We start from the raw sequence: 12,741 nt of genomic DNA, 5'->3' as shown, positions 1-12,741 counted from the left end.
CCAGAGAGTGTTGCCACTGCTAACAGGTAAGTTAAGACACTAGAGTTTAAAATAGGGTTAAAAACACAGAACACCTGTTAGAAATGGGGGTCACCCGTTGGCAGAGGTAGGTACCTTTGTCCAAATAGGGACCCTTGCTTCTAGTCAGGGTAAGGGGTAGCTTGGCACAAGCAGACAGGCTTATCCCAAAGGCAATGTGTCATGTATTTGTACTCAAAACACGAAGTAATACAGTGATAACACCACAAATGGACACCACGCGAGTTTAGAAAAATAAAGTATCTTCATCTAAACTCAAGACCAAAACGCCAAAAGTCAAGCCTACATGTAATAAGAATATTACTTTTTAAAGGTTTCAAGCAACTTGGTCCATAGAAAACTATGGATGCATGATTTTACACAAAGAACCTGTAGATGCATCAAAAGTCACAAGGCCTAACAGCCGCAGAAAAAGGAAGCGTCGAGAAGCAAAGAGAAGCATCAGTTCTTGAGTCCTTGGGGAGGTGATTCAACAGTTCTGCTGCAAACAGGAGAAGTGATGCATCAAATCCATACTGCAGGGGGAACTGATGCGTTGAATCCAAGTTGGATCTGATCTGCAGGTGATGCGTCAGGAAAACTTTCTGCACAGGTATGAATTGTAGAAATCTAGGATGCATCTGTGATCAATGCAGTGATGGCAAGCGGGATGTGTCGATTTCTTCAGCGGCAATCCCATGATGCATCAGTTCTTGTGCCGTGACAGGCGCTGCTTTATCTCTGCAGTGGCGGTGCATGGAGATTCTTCTTGCATGGCAGTGCTGCGCCGGGAAAACATCTGCAAAAAGAGCAATACATCGATTTTCTCAGTTCTTCAGGTTTCTTCCAGCTCCCAACAGCAGGAACAACCTCCAGAGTTCCAGAACTGGAACAAACACCTCATGACAGGTCAGATCTCCCAGCAGCAGAGTTCAGGGGAGCTTGGGGTGCACTGGCAATCAATGAAAAGCTTTAAGTTTGCAGGTCGACGAAGAAGAACGCAGCCAACCAAGTGCTAACTTCACAGACAAGTTCTGTATTCTTTGTAGTTTCTTCAAAGGTCATGTGTCAACGCCTAAGAAGAAGGTAAATAATTGTTTTGATTAATTAAAACCATTACAAAAATACACATTAATAAAAGTCATATATACTAAAACAGGTTGACTGTGTTTCTAAAAATTAAAAAAAATCTCCAGTGTAAAAAGCGTCCTTGCTGGATTATTCTGAAGAGGCTCCAATATCTATGCTCACAGATTACAGTTGCATTGGCATAAATCCTTATGTATTTTTTTTTCGTATGCATGGGGGGCAGCTGATCCTTGCTTATATTCTACTAGTAACAGGAATTTTACTAGCTTCCCATTTAGCTGCGGGACCCCGGGGTCGAAGCATGCAATCACAGCCTGTCTCCGAGTACGAATCCCTCATTCATTAAAATGCGCTTTGAGTTGTCCTACCCTTTCCTCTTTTAATTTGGTGGAGGAGCATAACAGGTGTTCCATGTCCTCAATACTGTTCCCTCATAGCCTGCATGAGTTTCCCTATTTCTCTTTCTGCCAGGAAAAAAGGTGCGGTGTAGCTGGCAGGATTCCTAGCCTGGATTTTAAAAATTGTTCTTTGGTCTTCCTTGTGTATCCCAATTTGAAAGTATGCCTGTGGCCCACGTAGTTTATAGCCGCTAAGTGTCATCCAGGTGTGGCTCCTACAGGCAAATACAACTTTGTGTTCAGCAAGAGAGATCTTCTTGATTACCTTATTTACTGCTTGCTTGAAGAATGAATGGGTAGTTTGGGTTTTCCATTGGTCGACTAATCTAGTAGTGGCGAGTGAATCCTCCAAGTATTTTTTAGCCAGCGAGATGGATGTGCTGTCAAGTTCTTGCCAGAGCTGATGGTTCAGGGTAATCCTTGGAGAGTTCTTAATTTTGTGCCAACACTTGATATATGAACCTTGCCTTGCAAAAAGTTGTTTGGTTAGCCCAAACTCCAGTTGAATCTGTGCAGCTGAGACGTAGGATGGAAGGTTTAACATAACTCCATACGCTTTGGCCATGGTGGTATCCAGCAGTTTGGCGTCCCTGCCCCTCAGAGCTTTGCTGCCGTAAGTATTAGAGGGTGGAAGTTTAGCTTGCGCTACCCAGAGCAGAAGAGGAATAATAGGCCCTGTAAGCTTTGTTTTTAATTGCCTTAGTGTTGTCGCTATAGCCATCCCTTTCCTTTTAATGGCCTCTAGTTGGTTGGTAAATTTCGTCAATGATCACCCCTAGGTATTTATAAGCGGGGGTGTTCACAATTGGGGATTTTCCCAAGAACCAGGAGTGGGACCGTCATTTTCCATTGATTGCCAGGGTTTTTGTTTTATTGATGTTCACTTCTAGGTGATTTTCGACTGTGTACTCGTGCATTTTGTTGAGTAAACGTTGCAGGCCAACTTGAGTGTGGCTTGCCAGAACAACGTCATCCGCATATGAGATGCTGGAAATGGCTTTGCCGCCAAGTCGTGAAGCAGGTGCTAAGGGCTGATGTCATGTCTGCTGTATAGAGGTTAAACAGTGTTGGTGCAAGCATACGTCCCTGTTTGAGTCCTTTAGTAGTTGGTATACGCCTCAAGAGATGGGTGCCGTTGCCTAGTTTGACCTGTATCCATGTGTTGGTGTGAAGATGTATTAGGAGGTTCAAAAGAGATGAAGGGATTCCCCAGAGTGGCAATTTCCTCCACAGTATTGCTCGATTGACATTATCGAAGGCTGCCTTGAAGAAGATAAAGCAAAAGTGAATAGCTTTTTTAGATAGTTTCGCCTTGTCCTGTGTCTTTGAGGAACCCTGTTTGGTGGAGGTGGATTATTTCATTATCTTTTGCCCAGTCCTAGAGCTCTGAAAGTAAGATGCCTGCAAAGTTTTTTGCCTCTGTGTCTAGGAGGGCAATCAGACAATAGTTTTTGGTGAGGTTTTCTCCCTGGCCTTATAAATCAGTGAAATTCTGGATCCCTTCCACGATGCGGGTAGGAGCCCAGACTGTCTGACGGTATAAAAAAAGGGGGGCCAATGTTTCTGGCCAATATTCCGGGTCTTGTTTGAAGAGAGCTGGTTGAATCCCGATTGGCCCTGGTGCCCCTTCTTTCCTTCTTTTTGAAATGTGCCTTTTAATCAATAATACCTCGGTTCCGTTTTTGTCTCTCTCTAAATTCCTCATGGTTTGAGAGGAATGAGCTAGTTGGTTATCCAGGATTGCCTGCAATCCAGGTGTTTGATGATTGAAGTGAGATTCTAGAAAGGTTGTCAATTAATTCACTGTGATGTATGATATTAAGCCTCCATGTGCCGGTTGTAAAATGTTGTTGATGGTAGACCAGAAGCAGGTGCTATTGATTGCTTTGGAGTCGTGGTAGAGTTTTGCCCAAAAAATCGTTTTCGTTGGACCTGTTAATGTCCCACTTGAGTTTTTTGATTTTGGCCTTTGTTTTTGCGAAGTAGGTGGTTTAGATTTCCGTCTCTGGGGCAGAGCCTCAATGATTTTAGAAGTTTGTTTACAGATTTTTTAAAGTAGTTTCAGATCGGTCCTCTGTGTTCTTGTGGCCCTCCCTGCCACTGTTGGATCATTAGGAAGGGAGTATCTTGCTACGGTTGAGAAGGAGGAGTTACTATAGTCCAGGTGACCCAAGACTGTCACTTAGGTCACCACCTGAAGACTTGGCCGGGGCAGAGGAGGCAGGATATTCCTCAACTGTTTGGAAAGGGAGAAGAACGTGGATGCAAGGTGATTAATCTGACACTCTAACGAGAGCTGTCCAGGTGTATCCCAAGGTGTTTTTACCAGTTTTGCAAATGATGGAGAGGAGGTCTAGGAATTGGGCCGAAAGCCTGGTAGCATAAGATTAGGGATACAGGGATGAGTCACCCACACCACTTCAGTTTTGACAGAGTTTAATTTGATTGAGTTTGATTTGTCACTGATACCGCAGCCACACATTTCTGAAATGGTTCAAGTGCATTTTCAGCCGCTTTAACTAGCGTGATGATCAGCTGGGTGTCATCCACATAATTCTTTACTCTGAGACCAAAGATTATTAGTTTTACCAGTGGACAAATGTGTATATTGAAAAATGTCGGACTCAAAGGATCTTACTTGACTCAGATATTGAAACTCAGATGTATAAAGTGATAGGAAAATTGCTTGTGATCTCCTTTGTAGATAAGACCTACACCATTCAAGTGCCTTTCCAGTTATGCCAGTCTCCTTCAGCCTAGTGAGTAAAACGTCATGAGACACAGTATCATAAGATGTGGACAGATCTAATTGCACAAGGGCCACTCATTGCATTTGGTCCACCAGCATGGGTCTACCACTGTTACATGGCTCCTCAATGAGATGTAAAACCGGCAAACCCTGGACTGAGATGTCTCAAGTACGTTGGTTTTAAGTAACCAGTCAGATACAGGGTTGACATGTATTCCCACAAGTTTTCCAGGAATACACAGAAGAGAAATAGGTCATTAGTTTGACAATACATCAGTGTCCCCAGTAGATTTATTTTTAGGAGCAGCACCACCAAAGTCTTTTCCACTCCACGGAACAATCCCACTATTGAGTTATGGCAGAAGTCCAGAAGGTGTGGACCAAGAACTGGTAGAGTATCTAATAGAGTTTCAGACTTCAAGCCTAGTGAGAAAGCTGTAAAATTAGTGGATATTTACAGCACCCATTTTTCAAGATATTTTTAGAGCACAGCTCATACTTCTTGGGTACCATTTTTAGATACAGCCACCCCAACTGTGGTAATGGAGGACCAAAAACTGTCTCCTCTAAGGTGTTTATCATGTCTATCAATTTTATGGTTTTCAAGATAGTAATAATTTAGTAATCAAAGAAATTCGACAGACTGCCTGCAAGCTCCTCAAAGTCAGACATTTTATTTTCAATGCACTTTGGGGTGTGCAATTGATAAACAATAGAAAACATATTCTTTGAAGATTTTCTGCATCCAGAGGAAATACCTGCCTTTTATAATCCCTCAATGCCTCATTAAGGGGCATATTACCAAGTACCAGCGATAATTATCGCTGGCCCCACATAGCGGTAACAATATTATCGCCAGCTATCGCTGAAAATTATTGCCATGATAACGCTATGTTAACAATACATAGCGCTATGGCGATAATATTTCAGCGATAGCGGTGTTTACCATGGAACATCGCTGGTTTTCCAGCGATGTTCCATGGAAAACAGCGATAACATTGCTGATACGACCCTGTGGTCGTATCAGCATAATACCTACCATTATCAGTATGCCTTAGTCTGGAATTTAACAGATGTTAATTTCCAGTGTTAAGGCAGCGGTAGCGTGTTTTTTTTTATCGCTGCACCTCCTTGTTAATTTCGCGATATTTTCATGTGTTGTTTTCACAGCCACGCCTTCTTTGCATCTCGTTAGCGATGCGAGGCTGTGAAAAAAACGGGCTTTACATCAGAGAAACACACGCTAGCGTGTCCTTGATGATATTGCGATATTATTATCGCCGCTTATCGCCCGAAAACGGACACTAAAGCGGTGATAATTAAATCGCCAACCCTTGCTAATATGCCCACTGGTTTGTCCCTGGCGATGCTCAAATAGTTCCTCTCCCAAAGTCTCTCCAGTTTGTGGCAGCCTAGCTTGGCCTCCCTCAGGGTAGGCAAGTACCAAGGGGCCGCTGGAGTAGCTTTTGGGTTATTGAACACTCTATATGGCAGAAGATCATCAATTACATCACCAACCCACCACCTCTGCCGAACCCAATCTCACAACAGCTTAATCCTGTTTTAGCCGTTGTAGTAAGTACACGATAGATATAGTTTTCATCAAATGCTTAGATGCAGTCATGGTAATTAATGCGGTCAGAAATAGAAACTTTGGTATCGGTTTAGATTCAGTTGCCACTGAAAAATCCTCTGAGATCTTGGAGAAGTTCTAAAATGAGAGAAGAAACCATGGATCGATTGCCTTCACCATAGTATTACTAATGAAATTCCAAAGGTGCATTTTCTTCCCTGTGTAAAGCTTTCTCTTAAAATCAGAGGATTTCTATTAAAACCCTATTGCAAATCCAACCCTCAGGAGCATCATAACAATCTATTTCATAAAGCAGTAACCACACGGGTATTACATAAAGTATAATGAAAATTGACTATATATGTGATTCATTCTATGGAAAAGTTAACCAATCAAATATTTTGTGTAGCAAACAAATGCTTGTTGCCAAGTTGTCTTAAATTTATTTCATACACACATGTAGAAATACCTGCATCTCACACCATGAGCCAAATAACAAGCTCTTGTGGGAGATATAAAATGCAAAGTAGCACTAGCCATTTTTGCACTAATTGCACAATGTTCATAGCACTTGCGAACTTAGGGGCAGATTTACAAGCCCCTTGCAACACTTTTGCTCTGCCGTTGGGTCACTTCTGTGGCGCAGTGGTGGCATAAAAAATACAGCCAATTAACAAAGTGACGCATCTCTGCGTCACGTCGTAAAGCCCTGAGTCACATACCTGCATCAGGTATAATGTATGCAGGATGGGCGTTCCCACGCAGAGAAGCTTCATAAAAGTGATGCAGTGAAATCTGCAAGATTTCACTGCGGCACCTGTAGAATGCCACACCGTCAAAAATAACGCCTGCTTCAAGCAGGCATAAAGATATATGCAGTGTAGTGGGAATAGGCCTCAAAATGCATTGCTGGAGTTGTGTCGTGCTTGCAACACGACTCCAGCAATGCGTGACTTTTGCCCCAACAGATGCGTCAAAACTTCTGACGTTTATCTGTCAATCCTTACACTCAAGGTGCACCCTATTGCAAATATGGCCCATCCATGTTGGTGCAAAGGTTTCTCAGGGTGGCGCAGGGAAAGTGACGCATATCTACAGATGCATCACTTTCTTGTAAATCTGCCCCTTAGCCTTTAAGTGATATGGTGCTGTATTTTTTTCCTTTGTATTTTTATATTTTAACTTCCTAGTATAAGGGATTAAAGGTGGGTGGGTCTACCCTGTATCGCAAACAGTGCTTGTCACTCTTCAAGTACCAATATTATCATATGTAATCTTTTTTAAAACAAAATTCAATGGGGAAAAATTTCAACACACACACAAAACAGATGATACGTGGAGAGGATTTTGTTTTTGCAGCATTCAAGCTTCTGAATCCCGTGATGTGTAAATAGGAAAAATATCTGCGTGTGGGGGAGAGAAGTGAGAATAGGTAAATGAGGAAGAACACGATTGTAAACTGCATACTTAATTTTTCCACTACATATACACATTTTCTTACAGATATGTGCATACAAATTCAATAGGTATTTTGAGTCCGAAAGTGGGGGCAAGGATGCAGTAAGGTTGAACTCCATATATGATTCCAAGCCATGAGTAATTTCTGAGGATTCAAAGCTCAGTGGATAGCCGAGTGGGCGGAAGGACTGATTAGCTGCCATAGCAACAACATTCTAAAATGTTAAGTGTTTAAAAAACCTTTCACACAATATGACCATCATCTTTCTGAAATGTATGATACATTGTGGTAATATTGCAGTTTTTAAACATGAGATGGTCAGTTAACTAGCTTAAAATGCTTGTCCAATGTAAAGTTTATAGTCTGATTGTATCACTCCAGGTGTGGGTCAGTCAACACACCAACTCATTTAACTGCCACGCAACAATAAACACTGTAGTCCTATTTTCAAGTGACTGTCAACTGGTATGTAATATTTGTAGGGGAAAATGCCTCGCCCTTAACTTAAGAATCAGTCCCTTTTTAAGTACATTTTTCTCAAAAATATTATTGGCAACATCTGTTTCTGATTGCTCTAGTTTTTTTTCCCCTATTTCATATTATGCTGGAATTCAAGGTACTAATAGTACTTTCTGAATCATATATTGATAGAGCTCAACTTTGCTCTTTCAATTTTAGGGGTGCATTAGTCCGCTTCCACACATAATCTGCTTTTGCATTAATGTTAGGCTACTAGAACGTAAAATGTAATAATGTGTAAGTAAAGTGTTAGAGACATTTTGCACGTAATCAAGAATTCATATATTAAGGGCCCGATTCTAATGCGGTTAGGAAAGCATTCCCACCCAGGGCCCAATTACGATGCGGTTCGGAAGGCCTCCTAACAGCATTTGCTCCTTCCGAATCTGACAGGGAACGTGTCTTCCCAACTGAGGGCCAGATTATGATTCGGTTAGGAACATTGGCTCCCATAGAAGTCAAGGGGAGTCCAACCAAATAGTATCTGGAAGCATGCGGATGCATCGTGCTCGGTCGGTCGGACTCTCCCTACCTGAGTTCGTCGGAAACCGTTTCCAAACCGATTCAATCGGAAAGATTTCCTAACCACATCAGAATCAGGCCCTAAATATGTGTTGATATTAAATCATATACGTGTGAAGTGTATTCATGACTAATGAAGGTTTTCATATTAAGGCTCATATAATGTGTGTATATTAATGGTTCATATATGCATTCATTTTAAATGTGTGCTCTGTTCTTATGTTAGCTGAACCTGGTAGTCCTAACTTTCGGTTCTCCCTGTTCACTCTTATGTTGAAGGTTGCTAATTATGGTCTATGTGTTTGTAGAATTCTCTTCTTTCACTTTTCTGTTGCAGGGGCAAGAATTTGTTCACGTTAGTTAGAATAACCTCTTTGTTTAAGTAAGGAGTTAGACAGATATAGAGAGGAGAGGATGCCTTTGAATAAGCAGCGTTAATAATGAAGGAAGATGTCTTTCGTATCTGGAAAGGCCTGGGAACCAAGCTCGTCGAGCAAGAGCCTGGACGCACTATTGCTTCATGGAAAATTACCTACAAGGACGTGTCTGGATGAGGCAGTCGTGATATATTTGTGGGTGTGATTTTCGACTTTTGTTTTGGGATTGGGGACATAGTCCGGGGACTTCTGCCTTACCTCATGAGGGGAGAGCATCTTAGAAAAAGCTATGTATCTTTACGCTACTCGACCCCTTTCAATGTGAGTGCGCTTCTTAGGAAGGCTTCACGTGCTTACACCTTTCTAGGGGCTCGCCGAGACTGGCTTGCTGTTTTTCTTAATATTCACAGCATGTCAGGCAGGTTTGAAGGAACAGCTCACTCTGTATTAGAGTCTCGAGTGATTAGAATGCCTCATTATCTAAAGAATACCGTTTGTATATCAATGTCTTTGCTATCAAGACATCCAGTGTCTTTTTCACTGTGCTTGTGGATACTTAACATAGAGTATGTTTCAAGCTAGACAGCATTATACAGCACAACATGTAATGTGTTGGTGGTGCCATCAGTCTACCGATATGCAGCCTCATGCATCAAGCCAAAATCCAGTCGGTAAAATACCGAATCGCTAATAACACCCGTTAGCGAGTAAAAAAAAAACGAATCCCAATGCATCAACCAAATGCAAAAATCGGAATTTAAGGAATCAGTAAATAGCGATTCCTTAAATTGCGATTGCATTTAAGGAATCCCAAATTGAGATTCCTTAAATGCAATGCATTAAAGTTAAAAAATTAGCGATTTCGCTAATAGGGGGAGCAAATTACCATGAAGTTGAACTTCATGGTAATTTGCAATAACTTTGAAAAATGCACTTTTGTGCATTTTTCAAAGTTTCATGTTGCGCACACACATGCCCTTAGAGCATGTGTGTGTGCAACATTTGTGCACAGAACAATTTCAGGGGTGCAATAGGGTGGGTGTCATTTGGACACCCTTGCACCCTTGAAATTGCATGAGCAATTTGCGAGTACCTACTGGTACTCGCAATTTGCTCATGCAATCTCCAAGTCATTCCTATGGGCCTGGAGGCCCATAGGAATGAATGGGACGGCTTTCCTTAATTGCTACTCGCTATTTGCGACTAGCAATTAAGGAATTTTAAGGAATCGCTATTTTTATAGCGATTCCTACATGCATAGGCTTTTGCAATTCCTTAATTGCGATTCCTTAAAAATCGCTATTAAGGAATCGCAAAAGTCTTTGTTGATGCATGAGGCTGATGGTGCTTAGTGAGGTTTGTTCCATTACCTCCTAGCCACATGTTGCACTAGACATCAGCTTCCAAATTATCTTTGACGCCATTCCTAATCAGGGTGAGATGTAGAAATACAAAGGGATAAACATGGGATGGATTTGGTAGAAATATCTGGCATCTGTTGTTAGTTTCATAAATCCCCTCCCTCCTTGTTTTTCTTAGAGCAGGCCTCTATGTCCTGAGTTGTTACCAGGCGAGGTGAGGTCCACTCCTCGTAAGAGACGGGTGAGCAAAAACATTTTAATTGTTTCTTATACAACATATATATAGTTGACTGATGCTTGACATTGCTGCCTCACAGTACATATCATTATCCTGTGATTTTGGGACTCAGTTGAGTTTTGTTTCATTGTGAGTACTACAATGTGTTTTTTCACAGGTGTCATCTGCCTCCCGTTGATACGGAGGATTCGAATTTGGTTCATAAGGTTGTATTGATTCCAACCTATTTAGTGTTTTTTCACAGTTTTTTCACTTTTTCACTAATGTTTTTTAACGCAGTAGCAACGCTAATAACAGACATGTCCTGAAGAAAGCCTAGAACTAACAGTCCACTAGTCTGAAGCATGTCGACCTTATTTACAAGCAGTTATGTTTGAAAACTGCTTTTGCACTGTTTTAATAAGGATTATAAGAGATATCCAAATAAAAGTTCTTCTTTCCTGTAATGCTTTCTTAATTTCACTTTCACACTAATGCACTGTGCCTATCATCCCCACACATTGTCTGAGATCACATCTATGTGACTTATGAGAGCTTTTTCTTCTCTCCCTGTTCTTCCTTCATGACCCATTTGGGATGAATCCACCACATTTTCCTCTATGATCAAGAGGTACAGTGGATGGTAGAAAGGATACCCAGATGATGATACTGATCACCTTGGTGAGTGTTGGGAATCCAATTTATTCTTTAGGGTCTCTTCACTTTGTATATTTGCCTCTTTTTGCACTCAACTTGGTACATTCTCTCTGAGCCCCCTCTACTGACAGGATTTTGCTCCAGTAGACATACGGATTAAGTTGTTCATATTATAACATAGGCAAGCGTAGTTAAGAGTACTCATACAAGAAAATGGTCACTACAAGCACCTAATACAGGTTCTGTACCATTTAAAGTCAGTAGCCCTCTACCTATTACCTGATTAATACATGGTATCATTTAATTGCCCATTACAAGCTTTAATTTTCACGACTGTCACTGTCAAAAATATAAATCCATTGGCTGGTACGAAACTGTGCACACTTCAAAATCATTCCAATCATGAAAGTTTATTTTCTCTCACATCTGTCTAAATGAAAATGAAAATGACCCTGTATATAGTAGTACAGCAAACTGAAAAAACCCCCTTGGAAAATCCCTTCTATGTGGCACCATTTCATTGTATGGAATTTGTAGCACTTTGGTGCCAGGGTTAAGTTGTGTTTTATCCATTTGCCACAGTGCATCCATTCCCACTCTCAATCAAGTTCTGAATAACAGTCCTCATTTATTTTTAACAAATGTTACTTGCTGTGGGTTGAAATCTGGCCAGCCATACCTGATAACAGTTTCTGAAACAATACAGTGTTGTGGAAAGACCTTGTATCCTCTACATCAAAATATCATTAGGAACATTCCTTGGCTTAGCATAAGTATGAAATCTATGTGTTTTGGTGATTTGAACAAACTATTGTCTGGTCAATTACAAAAAGAAATCACTTTGACTTCAGTAGTTTAAGATTATAATTTGTAGACAGCCCGAACTGCTCAAGAGACTGCTACACACACAATAACCAATGCAGATATTGTACAAACAATATTTAATTTGTCTGTTTCAACTGGTGTTGTGCATCTTTCTAAAAACATTGGATCTGGTCTGGTGACTGGATTTAGGGCAGTATTTGGACTGATTCAATCAGTTTTTCAATCTCTTTTCTCCAAGCTTTCATGTAGGTTTTCCAATCATCATACTGCTAATTGGCTGCTGTATCATCATCTTTCTCCTGTTTTGACAAAGAAATCAACAACATGGAGTACATGTATCCAGCTGAACAAAGCTGCAGAGAGACTCTAGCACGGTGCATGGGACATGCTTGCGATCTGAACTCAGCATGCACTGGCTGAATACCTTTCGCAAAGTGGATGTTACGCAAGTAAAACCTGTCTTCCAATGCATAAACTGTACGACTGAAGTCATCTTGGCTTACATCTGGAACAGTCCTTGGTGACTTATCGTGATATGGAAGCTAGCTTTCAATCCCTAGATGAGCACCTGAAATAATGCAGAGCAATGCATCTTTCTCTACTACAGTATGCCACCTTTGACAGAGTGATATCACTAGTCGCAGTTTTCGATGCAGCTCTTGATGAATGGCTTGACTTGCTGTTATCTTTCGAGGCCCCTGGAGAGCTACAAATACCATTTAGTGCCCAAGACAAGCAATCCATTGCTGGTCCATCGAATGCACAGATTGTCTATGACTCTGAACATGCCCTGTATGGCTTTCATAAAGATCACACGTATGCTGCGTGTGCACCAGATTATTGACATGTCCTCTGACGAGGACTAACTCAAAAAAGTAAGTTGACTAACGACAAGAATTCAACAAATATACTATGAAAAACCTGAATAAACTATATTCTTTTTATAAGACTCGTTTCCTTTTATTTTTCATTTTTAT

Source organism: Triturus cristatus, chromosome 2_2 (genome assembly GCF_964204655.1).
Source record: "Triturus cristatus chromosome 2_2, aTriCri1.1, whole genome shotgun sequence".
NCBI classification, from domain to species: Eukaryota; Metazoa; Chordata; class Amphibia; order Caudata; family Salamandridae; genus Triturus; species Triturus cristatus.
This window is presented reverse-complemented; position numbering follows the sequence as displayed.